Source organism: Helicoverpa zea, chromosome 10, assembly GCF_022581195.2.
Source record: "Helicoverpa zea isolate HzStark_Cry1AcR chromosome 10, ilHelZeax1.1, whole genome shotgun sequence".
Taxonomy (NCBI): domain Eukaryota; kingdom Metazoa; phylum Arthropoda; class Insecta; order Lepidoptera; family Noctuidae; genus Helicoverpa; species Helicoverpa zea.
Window position 1 is genome coordinate 8,646,779 of NC_061461.1, and position 17,108 is coordinate 8,663,886.

Genomic DNA, 17,108 nt, shown 5'->3' on the forward strand with positions numbered 1-17,108 from the left:
ATTCTTTTGGAGTTTCGACCTATATTATGATTTTGGATTTTTACGGGATAATGTTCCGTGACTATAATTATTTATACTGGTAATGTGTTAAACTGAAATTGTAACACAAACTGCAATCCAACGTTTTTTTTTTAGGGGGTTTTTGTTGTGTTGATCTGTTTAAACTCATTTATCCTTAAAAATCAGCAAAACGCACTTGCACACCGTATTTCGCAAAACAAATTGGCAAGTGCTTGTTTAATTTTGTTAGGATATTGTGAAAGTGTTTCTTGTAACAATGACAATTGCGACTAGTAACGACATCTATAGTTGTTAGAATGTAATACATGAAGCTCTCAATCCTACTTGTTGTATATGATTCATTGTAGATGGCGCTTTAATATTACGCCATCTGTCATTATTATTTGGAACTTCAATTACGTACGGAGATGGAAACTCGGTGGAACTCGGTACTCTTTATGACTAAAACTTCACAAATGCGCCGCTAGATGGCGTAAGATCATTTTTTTTGTAAAATATCAGAAAAAGTATCTGATAATCTAGGTACTATAAAAATTATAAGGTATTCAAAACTCTTTGCCAGAACGCTGAGAACGGTTGCGTTTTTTCTTCGTTACCTGATAGGTCAAAATCGATAAAATGAACCAGTAAGTGTAGTTTCAAAAAATACAGGATATTGTTAGATAGTTAATTTATTATGAAGTATATTATGGCGTCGCCGTCGATTAGGTCACGATCACGGCGTTTCGTGTCAGAATATAGAATTATTGTTGCAAAAAATCTTAACATGTATTTGACTTTAGTTTACCAGTTAACTATAAAAAAGACAATTTATTAACGTTTCTAAATCAATAAAATATTTACGTAAACGATTAAAAATAAAGTTGAGAATTGTTTTTTTACAAGGTCGTCCACTGGCGCCAGTGTTTTAAATTCTTTTCTGATGATACCGGACTTATGGCTAAATAACAAGGGATTTTACCTCTTTTTTAATATATTTTTACTTATCATCGCCAATTATTTATTCTAACGACTGTTATTTTATTGTTATGAAGGTTGCATGGTCGATAAAAGTTCGATGTTTGCATTTTATATTTGACTTTTACGGTAGTTAACCCTTTTACCATCAATACGAATTTTTATTGCGATTATCTAAATAAAATTTTATTGCATTATTTTGTTTAGAATCTTTGAAAAAATTATGAATACATTTGCTGATGGACTAATCAAGAAATTATTTCAAAGCGCATGTGCTGTTAATTAAGGTGGGTTAGGTAGGTACCTACCTCTTAATTAAGGCAGGGTTAAGTACCTATAGGTATTATAAATGTACCTTCAATCAAAGGCATTGTGAGTAGGAATATCAGTATGATTGTAACTAAGTAAACATAGGATTAGGTGTAGGGGCGTAGGTAATATTAGATTCGATACAGGTACAGAGTCATTTCAATAAGAATGTAAACACATTACTCGAAGTACTACTGTCACTTTACTACCCTTCCTCTTTACTCCCCTCTATCCACTAGAACACATTATCTCAACCCGAAACAGATTTTAACGCAGCACACCACTTTTTCCCTTCAAAGTTTGAAATATTCGCATTCTTGCAACACAATCCCTAGCCACTGGCACTGGCCAGTAAACTAGCGTCCAGTAAGGTCACATTTGACAGTTAAGGCAGTAAAATAAACCAGGCGCCCGCGCAACTTGATGGAGTATTGTTTCGGATTCCGTCACGCGTTCAGCGCTGTGCACGGGTTAAGGCCACTGAACAGAACTGATATGGGTATTTCTATGGAATTTGTAATATTGTGCGCTTACAGTGTTTTGTTGTTAATGATGTTAGCCTAGTTTCCAATGGAATGTGTTTCTTTTTCAGGAAGCAGTAAGTAGGTAAGTACCTAGGTATTGGTATCCCACAGTCTGCCAACCCAGTTAAGCCATCTAATGAGACCTTTCAACTAAGTATGTATTCTTACCTAGAAAAGCAATATACCATCCTAAAGGAGGTAAGGTAGGGTGTATTTGGAGAAAAATACAGAGATGAAGCATCATAAGCAACCTACATGATAGAATGGTGTAACTTGTTCTTCTTATAACCTATATAATTATTCTCATTAGATTGAGCTCCATCCATACCATCCACATTCATACTTGGCACGCCCGAGTATAAAACTCCTCATGACACGTCCATAGGTACCACAGTAAACGGTCTTTCCTCACTTCATCCATTTCTTTTCAGTACCTGTGCCTAGCTTTTAACAACCGCGGATTCTGTCTTTTACGTTATTCATACTATGAGGAGTTAACTAGGTTTTCTTTTTGTTTATATCAAACTTTCAATGACTCAAAAAATCTGTAGGTAGGTGTAGTAGAAACTACTATGAAATTGTGATACTCACGTGCTCATGCACAATACTTCCGCATTTCATTCATTTATTGATACTTAAACTCATTTTATTGTGAGAACGTAATTATCCACCGTTTTACGTCTGTATTTACCTCACTGATTGAACATCAACAGATTGTTGACGTTTGTTCAATAAGGATCCAACGTTAACCCGTAAATGAGACCTTTTAAAGGGTATCAGATTATCATCATCATCATCATATCAATCATTTGAGGTCTATTGCTGAACGTAGGCCTCCCCCAATGAAACGTCAGCTAGATTATCTACTATTGTGAGTACCTGAATGAAAAAACTTCTTATACTGAATATGAGGCCCGAAAAGATTATATCAGTTAGTGACAGACACATAGAAATTGCAAAAAGCCATTATACAAACTAAACTTCACAGATGAAAGATGCCAGCGGTCTATTAGACCATCTTCATCGTTTCCCTGTTAACAAACCACACTTCTATCTAACCGACGTCGTAAATTAACTTAATAGTAACTTGTAAACATTGCAGATTGTTTTATAATAAAATCATTGATCATGTTAATCCTTCGAGTTGACGAGCGTGGCTCACTGTCACGTTGCAGCGATTAACTAACTTTATTTTCAATTATACCTGTTATGATAGTCTGATTAAAATTCTACGTTCGAGGATATGTTGGTTAGTTTAATTATAGACTAGTGTTGAAATGTCAGACTCACAGCCTGACGGTTAAGACCGTGACTGCGAGAGTCCAAAGATTATTCAGCATAGTTCACTTATGAGCATCTAGGTGAAGAATGATTTTATCTTCATAGCCTGGAATCCATAGCTCTCTAGGGGTAAAACTGGTATTTTGTAAAAGTTATGAGTAGGTACCTGTATGATTGTGTCCGGCCATCCAGACCGAATATTTTGTACATGATATAATACTTATATAATATATATATGAGGGGTAGGTTAAATCTCCGGAGGAGTCATGGCGCCCTTACGTACCGCATGACGCAGGTCCTCACCGGACACGGTTGTTTCGGGAGGTACCTGCACCGAATCGGTCGTGAGGAGGCGCCCGGGTGTCACCATTGTGCGGACAGCCCCGAGGACACGGTGGACCACACAGTCCAGGTGTGCCCCGCATGGGAAGGGCACCGCCGGGTCCTCGTCGAAGCTCTGGGCGGCGACGACCTCTCGCGTCCGGCCCTGGTCCGGGGCGAGAGGGAATGGGATGCCGTCGCCTTCTTCTGCGAAGCGGTCATGCTCGAGAAGGCGGAGGCGGAACGCCAGAGAGTACGCACCTCTCATCCCGGCCGCCGCGCTGGACCAGGTAGACACCATGGGCGCCGGGTGTCGCGAGATGACTCCCACGTCCCTCTGTCTACTTAGACGACAGACCCGTGTCGACGGCGCGCGTTGTTCCACGCGCTCCTCAAAGAGATGTCAGCAACCCCAGCGGGGCCCAGCAGGGCCAAGGCCTGCCGGGGCTGCGGGTTGTTCGAAAGAGATACCGCGGCCCTGGTACATAAAAGGCCTATGACGGAACACGACGGTTTTTAGTCAGTAAGAGTCTGACACTCCCTCACCGCTGCTAACCCACAGCGGGAAGGGTCATTTGATGATTTTTGACGTCGTTAAAAAAAAAAGGGGTAGGTTAAAAGGGGTAATCAGTATCCTGAACTACATAAATCACAAGGATTTAAAGGTTACGTAACAATCGGGATCATGGTTTCAAAGAGTAGCTCTAGTTATCTGCAACCCATCGGAAATAATCGGAATGAGAATAAACGATTGAAATATGACCAAAACGATGAAAATGACGAAATCGACGCTGAAGTGGCGCCAAATAATATAGGTAGTCCCACATATTAATGTTTGAACTGACATGCTTACTTACCGGTTTGCGTTATTTATTTACAACGCATTTCACGTTACACGTTATTATTCAGAATCACTAAACGTCACGACACCCAATGACGTTAATGTTCAAGGTATTCGAACTTGTAAAACATCTTTTTGAAGTGTTAAACAAATAAATATCAAGTATTGTTCTTTGGTATAATATCAGATTTCGGATTAAGATTCACTAAATCAACAAGGAAAATCTTCGGGGTGTTTGTTGAGTCTGGATGTTTTAAGAATATGTGTACCTAGGTAGTGTTATTTTATGCTAATAATTGTAAATAAAATATACCTACTACACTTATTTATTTATACACTATCTTTATACCAATTGTTACCTACGCAGCTACATTTAAATTTCATACAAATATTTTCAAATAATTCACCTCGTACCTAAGTATGTGGTTTGAAAACTGTTGTCCTTCTCCAGACACATATTTCACTTTCGATTTATTATTCTTCTAAATAAAATCCATATAATTAGTCCAAGTCCATCATAAGTTTATTTAAAAACAGAGAAGATGCACCTTTTTGTTCCTTGAAAGTTGAATCCTTTTCAAATCACAGTTTATAATTACCAGCTCCACCCTTAACAGGACAAAGGGCGGTCTGTTAAATATAAATCACGATATTAATGTGATTGCTATTTGACCTTACCTTGGCACCATGCACTTAGGAATGTTTTAAAGAGAAGCTCTTCTATAGTTTATGATAATTTAGTTCACCTTTTGATACGAGGTAAAATTGTATTAGTCTAAATAGGGTCGAAGTTCAATTAGGTGTCACTTTCACTGAAGAGCAAAATGCTTAGCAATTATAATAGTAGGTAAGTAATAGTTTTGTATTCAAAAGTTTTTATTATTTCAGGGGCTCTTAACTTAAGCCGTACTGGTACATACGAGATCCTACAGAGATGCTTTAGCAACAGACTCCTTTGTCATTATTTTTAACGTCTTTCCTCAGTTACCTAATTAATAAGAACGTCACATAAAAAAAAATGAAAATTAATATGCAATTGTAATAATCCCAGCATTTTTTATTCGAAATCAGATACTTACCAGAATATACGCCACTTGCTGCCGAAAACTGTTTACAAGGGGTACCACAATTACAGATCGAGATAAAATGAAATCAAATCTATCATAAATGCAATTCCCACTTTAAACTACCGTCCCTCACAGCTTCCACTTAACCCTAAAACGGTGACGGTGCAACCCTCAGAATCACCCAATTATGCCCCTTTTAAGGGGCGCCGCCCAAAGCTATTAACCGTTGAACTACTGATTTATCTATGATCATTACGACCATCGTTGATTAGCAACGGTTGTTAAAAAAAAAAAGATAGTTGCCAGTGATTAATTACTTCGGATCTGTTTTAGCAGCTCTCTGATTAGTTAAGTTTTGCAGTCTTTTTGGTGTTTTAGATTTTAAATGAGTAGTGACCTCTAGTGACCTTTTTAAGATTAATTTATTTGGCGTGTCCAAAATAGTGGTTCCGGGGCTTTTTGTTATGGAATTGATTTTTGTAAAAAATAATACCTATGCTTTTTAGAGAAAAATGTATTTTTTAGGTAACTACTACGTAACCTAGGTGCATAGTCGTATAACATTATGTACCTGTCTACTATGTCATAATGTAAATATTATATCTATAAAATAAAATACCTTATTGACAATATCATCAAAAGTAGGTATTGACAGCAGAACAAATCTGCACCGAATTTCAACTTCATTTTACACTTACAAAGCCCTGATGCCTTCATGTCGATTACAAGATAAAAGAGAATTATGACGTTTAACTCAAGTTATCTCTCTAACGGATCGATCATGTAGGTAAAGTGTTCGATATTATTAATGCACAAACTATTATTATTCAGCTTGCATCTTTTCACAAACGATGCCGACAACGATGGATGGTAAGAACAGCGAATCGATGGAGACATCACCACTAAACTATTTATTCCATATTGATATGACACTTGAAATATCACTCCTGTCATAGAATTAATATTTGACATTAATCTTTTAATTTAATGTTGATGTGAAACGTTAAAGCTCAATTCATATTAAGTTGTCATAATTATTAATTGCTTTTATTAGGTAAATCCTGCGAATTAGTATGCCATTGACGTAGTGTAAAATTTATTTATGGGAATCCTAATATTGTTTAATCATCGAATTATGTTCATAACAATTCATTGGAAACGTAAAATAGATAATAATATTATTTTTTAGATCTCCAGGATGTGATGTTTAATATTTAAATATAATAATAACTTTGACAAGTCATCGATAGATCGAATTATATTAAAAATAAAATATTGAGATAATCCGCTCAAAGCCATTCGCTGTGCTATTACGCCGACCCAAATTGAGTTATCAAGTTTGGTGAAATTCATTGTTTTTAAGCTTTTATATATCTTTTTGTGCCGATACGTGTTTAATAGTCAATTAATGATGCTACCTGCGGCTCTTTTTATCTCAAATCGATCGGTCAGGATGACCAGTGAGTGCCTTAGGGGTTGGGTCCGTGCGGTCGATCGGACCACATTCGAGTGGCCGCAGGGTTAGCGCCTAATGAATTGGGATTGTATTTTTATAGATGACTATTGTCGGTCAATTTTTTAAATTAATGCCATTCGATTTATAACTGTTAACGTTAACAGAAATGTTAAATTCAATACTCATGCGAAGATTACGGTAGTAGAATCTGCAATGAATTATTCTTAGACAATACTATTAAATTCAGAAGTAAATGTCTGATAAAATACCTTATTTCGTACGTTCATTTTAATTATGACGTACTCGTACTACGTGACTGTATATCAATAAAAAATAATATGATTTGATATCTCCAAACGTCGAAACTGTAACTGCTCAAAAACAACAAACAAATTGATTTTTTGCGTCCCCTTTTTTCAAAACAACAAAAATTTTCCCTTAAATAATTTGAGAGGCCATTCTAATAATAGGGCGGAACCCATTCCTTGGGTAATGGGATCGATCATCGCATCCTGATCTATACCGGGTCACATGGAAATCTGTGGTCTATAATAATAGGAAACGATGGAAATTAAAGAATTCCTCCAGTTAGAATTTTTACCTTTTTCGTGCAGGATTGGTTGGGTGATTACCGTTTCTGATGGTACATTCGATACTTCAAGTTTCAGCTTCTGTTACTAAAGTAATTTATTAAATTCTTAGAAACATTCCTCTTAATGTGGGGCCTTACCAAAATTCTAGACAAACCAGAAAAAGTCATTGATGCCAACCTTCCTTATGGCGATTCACAATTACATACTTATACACTGTTTTACTGATTTAATTTCACAGACTTGTTTACTTAATTTGACTGTTACTGTTATCTTTTACTTTGCTTTTATTTTCAAAACTTACCCACATCGTAAACTCATTAAAACACACAAAAACTAACAAGTACTTGCCTCATTAATCCTGCCCTATTTATTCCCCAACATTATTTTAAACGCTCCCAATTTCTCGCCATTCCGATGAGTCCTCCTTTCATTTTATTGCTTCAAAGCATCTAAAGCGCTCACATTAACTGGAGTTTACCCAATAAAAGGTAGCAGAGCTGGGTGGCGGGTGTTTATAGTCCAACTTGTGTGTTCCATAGCTTTCGCTGGATTTTTATTTCTTGCTACCTAGCCTTCAATTTTGTCGGTTTAATTTTTCTGCATCCAAAGGATATAGTCGTTGTGTTTTAGTTCATATGCCATGTTATTGTATTTTTGATAGAGTTTTGTCGTAGTCATATTGGCCTTTGAAATTAAGGTGTTGAATATTTCGATGTTGGATGTACTTGTAGTATTTTAACCGTCAAATCCGTAGCGGACCCCAATCGGGGTCTGAACATCAATGTCACCGTAAGCTCGGTTTAGACCCCAATTGGGGTCTGCGAATCAGTCATACACTTTCCTAATTATTTACGCTCATATTTATTTTCTTTCCAATCAAACCACATTTGTGAGTACTAAATAAAATAACTAAATAAATTTAAATTATTATTACGCATTCAAACCTTTCATATTTAGCATCCCGTTAGAAATATACCTTTTTAAAATCCAATCGTAATTACCGGGAATTCTGATCGAACTCGCCATGTTTGTTTACATTAGTTGTTTTTTTAAATTTGAAGACGCATAGACAAGATGGCGACGGTGATAGAAGTTTTGCATCGAATGATCCGATTCGTTAAAATAAAGAATCGATTTAATAATTTTATATTATTTGATATTATAATATTACTAAATTGCACTTTTGTATACTTACCATAATCTGAAAATAAATTAGGAAAAGTAAAATGACTTAATTTATTTTGAAAAAAATGCTAGAAAATCAGTGGTAGAAAATACGTTGTAGCCGGAATAAAAAAAATCTTCGGTTTTTAGGGTTTCTGAAGACGGCAAATGAAGACTTCTTACTCTTACTTACTTATTCTTACTTACTCTTCGGGTGTTTTATGTGCAGGATTCCTGTAGATCTGCCAAACTTAATGGCGATTCGTTACTTCCAACTTTTTAACTGAGCGGCAAAGCTATTTGACGAGAGCCGTAGTTAGGTGTAGTTATCGCAAAATTTTATGACGATTTTATTGTTTGAAGGGGCAAATAGTTCGCTGTTCATCGAAAGCTGGTCCAAGATGGAAAGATGGCCGCCGCCGACTTATTTTTAACCGACTTCCCAAAAAGCGGAGGTTCTCAATTCGACCGTTTTTTTTTGTATGTTTGTTACGCGATTACTCAGCCATTTATTTATCGATTTTGATGATTCTTTTTTTGTTTGATAGCGTGTACTTCCGAGGTGGTCCCATTATCATTAGGTCAGGATCTGATGATGGAACCTTGAGAAATCGAGGGCGACTTTCGAAAGTTGCAGAAATACATAGGTTGAAATCTTATCACTCAGGTGTTTGCCTGGTAGCACTATTCAACAGTGAAGGCTTTGAGCTGACCTGATGATGGAGACCAGTGAAGGTCGAGGGAACTCGACAACTGAATATTTAAACTTTCTCGTGTTTGTGCTTATATTGTTCGTATTTACGAGGCCTCTGCAACAGTGAAGGAGATGGAGACGAGAGAAGTACGGTTGTCGAGTTCCCTTGACCTTCTCTGGTCTCCATCATCAGGTCAGCTCCAAACCTTTACTGTCTCATAGTGTTATCAGATATACATCTGAGTGTCAAGTTATAACCTTATCTATGCTTACAATTTTCGAGAGCTGCCCTCGATTTCTCAAGGTTTCCATCATCAGATCCTGGACCTAATAACAAATATGGGGAATATACCCTTTCGACCAAAAACAAACATCCAAATTGAGAACCACCTCCTTTTTGGGATTCGGTTAAAAATATTTGGTGACTTTAAAATCAATCAATTATTATGTCTCTAACCGACCACGGGACTACAGAGTCCCGGATTTTTGGAAGGCGAACGTGGGGCCGAAGCCAACACGCTGAAGCCCTTTTGAGACAACTTTAATGAAATGGTGACACAAAACTGACGATTATCCCTGTATACACTATAGAAATGTACCCAAGGACAATGCCCGGTTCTGTGCTAAACTATTGCTAACTATGGATGAAAACTACTTGGGCTATTGTGATGGGATGCTAGTGGACTAGGAATGGGGAAACTACGGGAACTATGGCACCTGCCGATAACAATGTAATAAATACACGTAAAAATGGCAGGTGGAGACTCGCCAACTCACTTACTGGGCCCCCGGGAATCAGTCGCTAAATCGCAACAAGAGGGCAACAGGTACATGAGCGGCTGAAGGGTGAGGATACCTCGGCGGACTTTAAACGCAGATCACGCGCTCCCTGTGGGTCCAGCATCACCGGCCCACTCGCCACTTACCACGAGGCACCTACCCTCCGAGCGGGCTGCTAACCCTACTCTAGCGACTCCACTCTGACCGGCCGGTGAAGGCAAGCCAAGAGGCGGGAGACCTCTCCCCCGTCATGCTTCACTCCGGCAAGCCGGAGATGGGGGACAGTATACTCTCCCTGGAGCACTCGGATATATAGCCCCGCGGGGTCGCTACTCCCCGTCATCCGCCTCAGATGCCCTGCGGGGCAAATCAATCAATTATTATTATTGTTTCTCATCATCAAATAAGTACATACCTTTGGTAGTTACAAATTGCATTATATTTCAGAACACCCGCATACCCTCCGCCGAAACAAAAATGTTAGAATTGTTGAGAAATAATATAAGAATAAATTAAAATTCCGTAATAGGTAATAAAAATTCAATTAAAGTTAAAAATTATTACGAATGACGCAACACCAAAATACAACACATATAAAAATTTAATGCTAAAAACTTAAATATCTTTTTTCTTAACAACAAAAACAAATTGAACCTATAATTTAAAATTAATAAATAAAATTGAAATAAGTTGCTATTAAAAAATAGGTATATATAAAATTGGTATTCGATTATTTATAATAAATTTCCGATTTAGGTATCGAATGCACACCGCTGATTGAAAAAAAAAAAATACTCCATTCCAAACTCTACTTGTCTGTGACTTGACTGATCTTGTAAATTGTTCATTTTTATTGTGTATTTTATGTGCTGATTTTTTAGTTATTGAACATAAATAAGTGCACGAAATGTATTGCAACGGATTGAAAATGTTATAAATATGACGTTTGTGTTGTGTTTGAGAAAGTGATGCGATTACTTATTGGTAAGTTTTCACCAAATTTGAAATGCCTAACTTTTCGATAGACTTAAAAACACCGTAATTATTATCTTTTTCTGAATTAACTGACCCCATTTGACCTTTGCACGTTGTTGTCAAATAAGTGAGCTCTAAAGTTATAGTTAAAATACTTCTGATCAGGCATTACGGACTTAGAATTCATGTGTTGAAAGTTAGTACAAATTTTTGACTTCCATGTCGCGATTCAAAATATCCCGCCGAATCAACGGTAAAGTCTTATGTCAAAATCTTGTCGAGCAGAGGGGTTAATAAAATACGTGCCCCTAATGTCACAGCCTTTTTTTTTTTTTTTTTTTTTTCATCAAGGTATCATACTCACATAGTACCTACACTTTAGGGACACCAGTGGCTTATTATAAATATTACACAATATTACACGCTTATGATAAATAGTACTTAATTAAACTATACAAACTCCGTTTTCTTAAAAAAAAAAATACTTCGAAAACTGGACCGTAAATTAAATGAAACTAACAATTAAAAAAAATGTTTGGACATGGCATGTGACGTCACTTAGTAAGGTCAATCAAAGATTATAGCTTGTGATAAGTAATTTCGCCATCATAGGCATCGGCCGAAATAGCTCAGTTGGGAGAGCGTTAGACTGAAGATCTAAAGGTCCCCGGTTCAATCCCGGGTTTCGGCAGTCTCTTTTTTGTACCGTTTGATAACTGCTTTTGCACGTGTATAAACAGTATAAAGTAAAAACAATTATTAATTATGGAATACCATATAGAAGAAAATGCTTTGGAAATGTTCACATAAAATTGTATTTTTAACATAATAAATAGTAAACATCTATTGTTTCGTAACAATATTGTTGTTTATGTAATTTACTGAAAAACAATGCATCGTTAGCGAAATTACATAAGAAAATCTTTGTTTTAAATAGCGACTGCGGTTGAAATAAATGGAGCGTACTTAAAGCTGGGTGTACACAACATAGTGAAAATATAAGCAACTAGGTAGTATGTACCTACCTAGTGAGTACCTAAGACTAACAGCCTTTTTTATTCATAATATAAAACGCATACCGATCTACTTATGTTTTTAAGCCCTAGAAAGGAAGATTTAAGATGAAAGAAGCGGTTTACTATTGGTTTTTTTTAAAGCATATCTGTTAGTATCTTAACCCTTCTCTTCGCGTATGTATAGTGCTCTGTTTTTCATACAAAATTGTTTCCAATTTACAAAAAAAAAAACTGTACTCAATTTTTAAGTAGGCATTGAACTAAATATAAATGGCCTTACTACAAAAACTTTAACGCCTGGTTTACAGTTGTCTAAAAATTTTGTGGCTGCAAAATGAACCATATGTCAACGTCATAATTTGTCATTTTTTTAGACAAGGCTTAAACTGACGTTTAAAAGTTTTTGTGGTAAGACGGTAACAATCTTGATACGTTTGTCTTTTTATACAAATACCTACAACGTTAAGGAAATAAACTACTGCTTAGTTTTGTTTAAGAAAAGGTAATTGTTGGGCCCATACTGAATTTTACCAAAAAATTGTAACTGCATAAAAATTATAAACTCTTTCAGTTTTTTTTAAAGTAATTTATTTATTTATTAAACCACCTTAAAACTATCATCACAGGACTTATCCTAATACGATAGCTAAGAACATACTCAACACTATTTTAAAAACTACGTTATTTAAAACTATTGTATTATATATTATTCTACTTGGTAACATGGTATTAAATATTATTACCTATTCTACTTATAGCATAAAATAAACAGTAATTCCTTTGTGAAATCACCCAAACAACATGTAAATACATCAATCTTTTTATGTAGGTCATTAATTGTGTTTTATTGTAGGTTATTAATTGTGTCATTAATTTTAAGTAATATCAAGATTGTTCACTTGTAGTTACCTACTCAAACGGAGGTAGACCAGATCAGAATATTTCGCCCATTCTCCTATAATTCTTTTTTCCTGACTAGATGGCGTTGGGATCGAATTGAATCACGCTATGGTTTCGTTCACTACCGTACTATATAACCCAGAGCGAAGTAGAACACGACACACTTAAAGTCCGGTTAAGCAGTACACGGCCTCCTAGGCTGAACTGCGAGATGCCATACCAAAAAAAAAAAAAAAAAAAAAGAACACGACACATTGTAAGATTAGAATTAAATAAAAAAACATTGCGATTGAATCAAACATGCATTTATTTTTGTGAGGGCTCCTCATAATAATATAAGAGTGCCTTTTTAACCTGATGATAGTTTTTAATAGAATAAAATACTTAATTCATAAAAGTAATTATGTAAAAATGTTTTCAATTTACAAAAAACTATACTCCATTCTTGAGTAGGCACTACAAAAGATAAACAATCTTGATACTTTATAGGTATATTTTTACACAAATACCTACTTACAACATAAAAAAAAAAAACTATTGCTTACCTAGTTTGGTTCAATCGATTAAGTATCTGCATTTAAGTTACAAACTCTTCTAGTTTTTTTAAAGTAATATCAATATTCACCTGTAACTACCTACTCAAACGAAGTATTAAAAGGGAGTAGACCATATTAAAATATCTTGCCCATTTTCCTTTAATTCTTTTTTCCTGGCTAGATGGCGTTGGGATCGAATTGAATCACGCTATGGTTTCGTTCACTACCGTACTATATAACCCGGAGCGAGGTAGAACACGACAATTAAAGTCCGGTTAAGCAGTACACGGCCTCCTAGGCTGAACTGCGAGATGACATACCAAAAAAAAAAAAGAACACGACAAATTGTAAAATTAGATTTAAGTAAATAGACAAATCACTGATTAATTCAATCATGCATTTATTTTTGTGAGAGCTTCTCTTATTAATATAAGAGTGCCTATTTAATCTGATTAAATAGTAGTAGTAGTAAATAGATAGGTACTTATCAAGTTACCTACAGAGGTTGGTACTTAACCTACATCAAGAGTAAATATCGTACCTTTGTCGTTTTATTAATCAATTGGGACCTTGAATTCAATGACAAGGTCTTGCAAAGCAACGATATGAAGAGTATAATAATGATACGTTAGGATTACGTACCGGGCATCCAATTTTAATGTTGTTACGTAATATAGTAGCGCCATCTATTGGTGAAAATGTTGAAGGTGCCATTTTTTTTAACGACGTCAAAAATCATCAAATGACCCCTCCCGCTGTGGGTTAGCAGCGGTGAGGGAGTGTCAGACTCTTACTGACTAAAAACCGTCGTGTTCCGTCATAGGCCTTTTATGTACCAGGGCCGCGGTATCTCTTTCGAGCAACCCGCAGCCCTTGAAGGTGCCAGCTTTGTTTAAGTTTTCTTCAGCCCGTTGAATTAATGTTTTGGCTCATTTTCTCTTACTCCTTGTGTTTAGAGCTATGAACTAGTCATAGATATTCGTTTTTAGATTTCTATAGAGTGGTTGCATGCTTTTACATTTGCATGGGTTGCTAAATTCATTTCGAGTTAACATCTTGGTAGAAGAACTTTTTCGTTACATTTTCCCAAAACAGTCTAGGTAATAAAACTGCTTTTTACCGTTAAATGGCAATCTTAACTTGAACATCATAATAGCACTATGATTACAGCATCACTGATTTACACCTAGAACCTTAACCTGCAGTTAAAAAAAGGCAGCAGCGATAAATTCACACATTCTACAACACTACCAAGTGCAGGCATGAATGGTACAATGAATCAAGCTGCTAAATACGTGGTAGTTACGCCATCTGCCGACCATTGCTTGGTTATCAATTTGAGTTGAGAACTCTGCTATTAAACTGGTAATAATACGACATTAATTTTCTTACTGCATCGTTGTATGTGGTCCATACTTTTGGTGCTATACTTATTGGGTGTTAAGCAATGACTTCAAGATTTTACTTTCTTTTCAGTTTTCAGTTCTTGGTGTTAGTTTAAATATCATTCTGTAAATAGTCTTAAAATGCCTCATCAATTATAGAACATTATCCATTGTCCTGTTTCGATCATATTAATGAAACATCGGCTAAGTATGGCAATCTTGTTTAATTTTCATTTATAAGAAATGCTTATGATTAAAACCAGCTACGTTCAAAGGTACTATACTATATGTATAAACATAGGCGACTGGTTAGGAATACGAAATAGCTTAAAGATGTGTGGAAGATGAATAAACGGTAAGCGATCGTAGATCGTGCTACAGATTAGCCATAATAATAGGGAAGCTAAGGACTCGATGCTAGAACATCGGTCCTTCTAAGTAGCCTATTAGCCTTACGTTTGTGATTACTGGTCAAAGTGATATTATGGGACTTCTCTAAACAAGAACCGGTTCTTTGAAACCAACACTAGATCTACAGAATCCTTTCAGACATCAAATGGTAGGGGCTTACACTTCATAGCTAAGGTGTTCTTAATTCGAAAATTTAAATAAGAATGCGTGAATTTTAGTATGTGCCGGATCCACAGCAAACGAGTATAGACTCTTTAAACCATATAGGTATTTCATACAGTCATACGAAATGTGAAGCCTCACAGCTTAGGTGTTCCAAATTCAAAACTTCTAAAAAAGAAGGCGAAAGTTTAAGAAGCTGGCTGGAAGGAAAGGCAACGAGTATATTCTCTTTAAACCGTACAAAAATCCGGTACTTATGAAAAAAAATATTATCTTGGCAATGCATCAGCACTAGCAGTCAGGGTACTAGTAGCAGCCCGGAAGACACGTGCGTTCGAGTGCACTCATAATGCATTGTGAAGCTATGACGTCGCCCATACGTTTCTGATAACATTGTAAACACACTGCGATTATGTATGTACTACGTTGTTCTTTTAGAGGTTGAAGGGTCCTTTTATAGCTATCGACTTGTTTAATACTAGGTGTACCTTTTTTAGCCCTTCCGTGTCTGAAAGACTTCCATGAAACTCTATATCATTCATTTACTGTCTATACCTACCTACGCTCTTCTGTGGCACAATGATATCCGTCCATTTTATTACAAAATTGGTATTAAAAAGTAGTAGGTTTAGAACAATAACTTTGTTCGAGACGATGGTTTATATCCAGAACTGAATTGAGTACTTTTTTTAGGACCACGTTTTATAATAAGGTGGAGTTAGTCTTAAGACATTGCTTAAGTGTCTTCAATCTCAAGGTGCAGCGGATCTTATTAACGTTGTCGTTGTCACATTCTAAAAACATTCACTGCTGGACAAATGTCTCCACCAAGCTGTGGAGATTTACCCATACTCACCGCACTGGGTATAAGGCAATTTACGAAAGATTGAGTTAAAAGTGAAGAACCAAGAAAATTCGTACGATTGCAGAAAATTGATACTTTGTGACTTTTCGCCAATTTGGTGGTCACTCAAGGACACTATTAGTATCGACGTAAGAGAGGTCAAAGGCATTAGGTGCTGTTATTGAGAGAAACCGTACTATACTAAGCTGTTAGACATTTTCGTGATGTAAGGCATAATCGTTCATGACCCCTAATGATCATATTTCATTCGAGTATGTTCTGTTATTCCATTTCCTCAAATGTCTCTCATATGAAACATATTTTTAGCACAATATGTATGTTACCGGCCAAACCCGACTTTAGGACGAACTAGTTTGGCCTAGGCATAACTAATTTATCCTATCGGGGTTAGAACAAACTATTGTAGCCTACGCGTAACTCCGATGCTCTGAAATATATGTATTTATTTATAGTTTTGGCTACAGGAGTAGGTATTGGGATTGTAAACAGTTTCTTTTGAACATACATAATTAAGTGGACCTAATTAGGTCAGACTTACAGACCTATTTACCTAATTGAAGGTCTAATTAGAGATTCAGGCGGATATAAACAATCTTAGATAAGATAACGACACAATGTCGCAACATGTAAGTAAAACATAGTATCTTATTAATGAGATATTATCGCTCTCATCAGGTATACTAATGTAATGTTTGTTTTCATATCAATTAATGAAATTTCCTGTTTATTTATACAACAATTGTTTTGAAGTATTCGGGGATGCCCAGCGAACGAGGACAGGTGACACGACCTTAAATTATGATAATTATTCCAAAGACAAATATTATTATCAACGGAATTTCGAGTGTCC

General features: G+C 36.0%; 1 non-coding gene across 1 annotated transcript; it reads left to right on the forward strand.

Annotated features, from left to right (window-relative positions):
- Window positions 1-11,601: 11,601 nt before the first annotated feature.
- On the forward strand, window positions 11,602-11,674 carry Trnaf-gaa. The gene has a single exon. It is a non-coding gene; the product is annotated as a tRNA-Phe (tRNA).
- The last annotated feature ends 5,434 nt before the right edge of the window (window positions 11,675-17,108 follow it).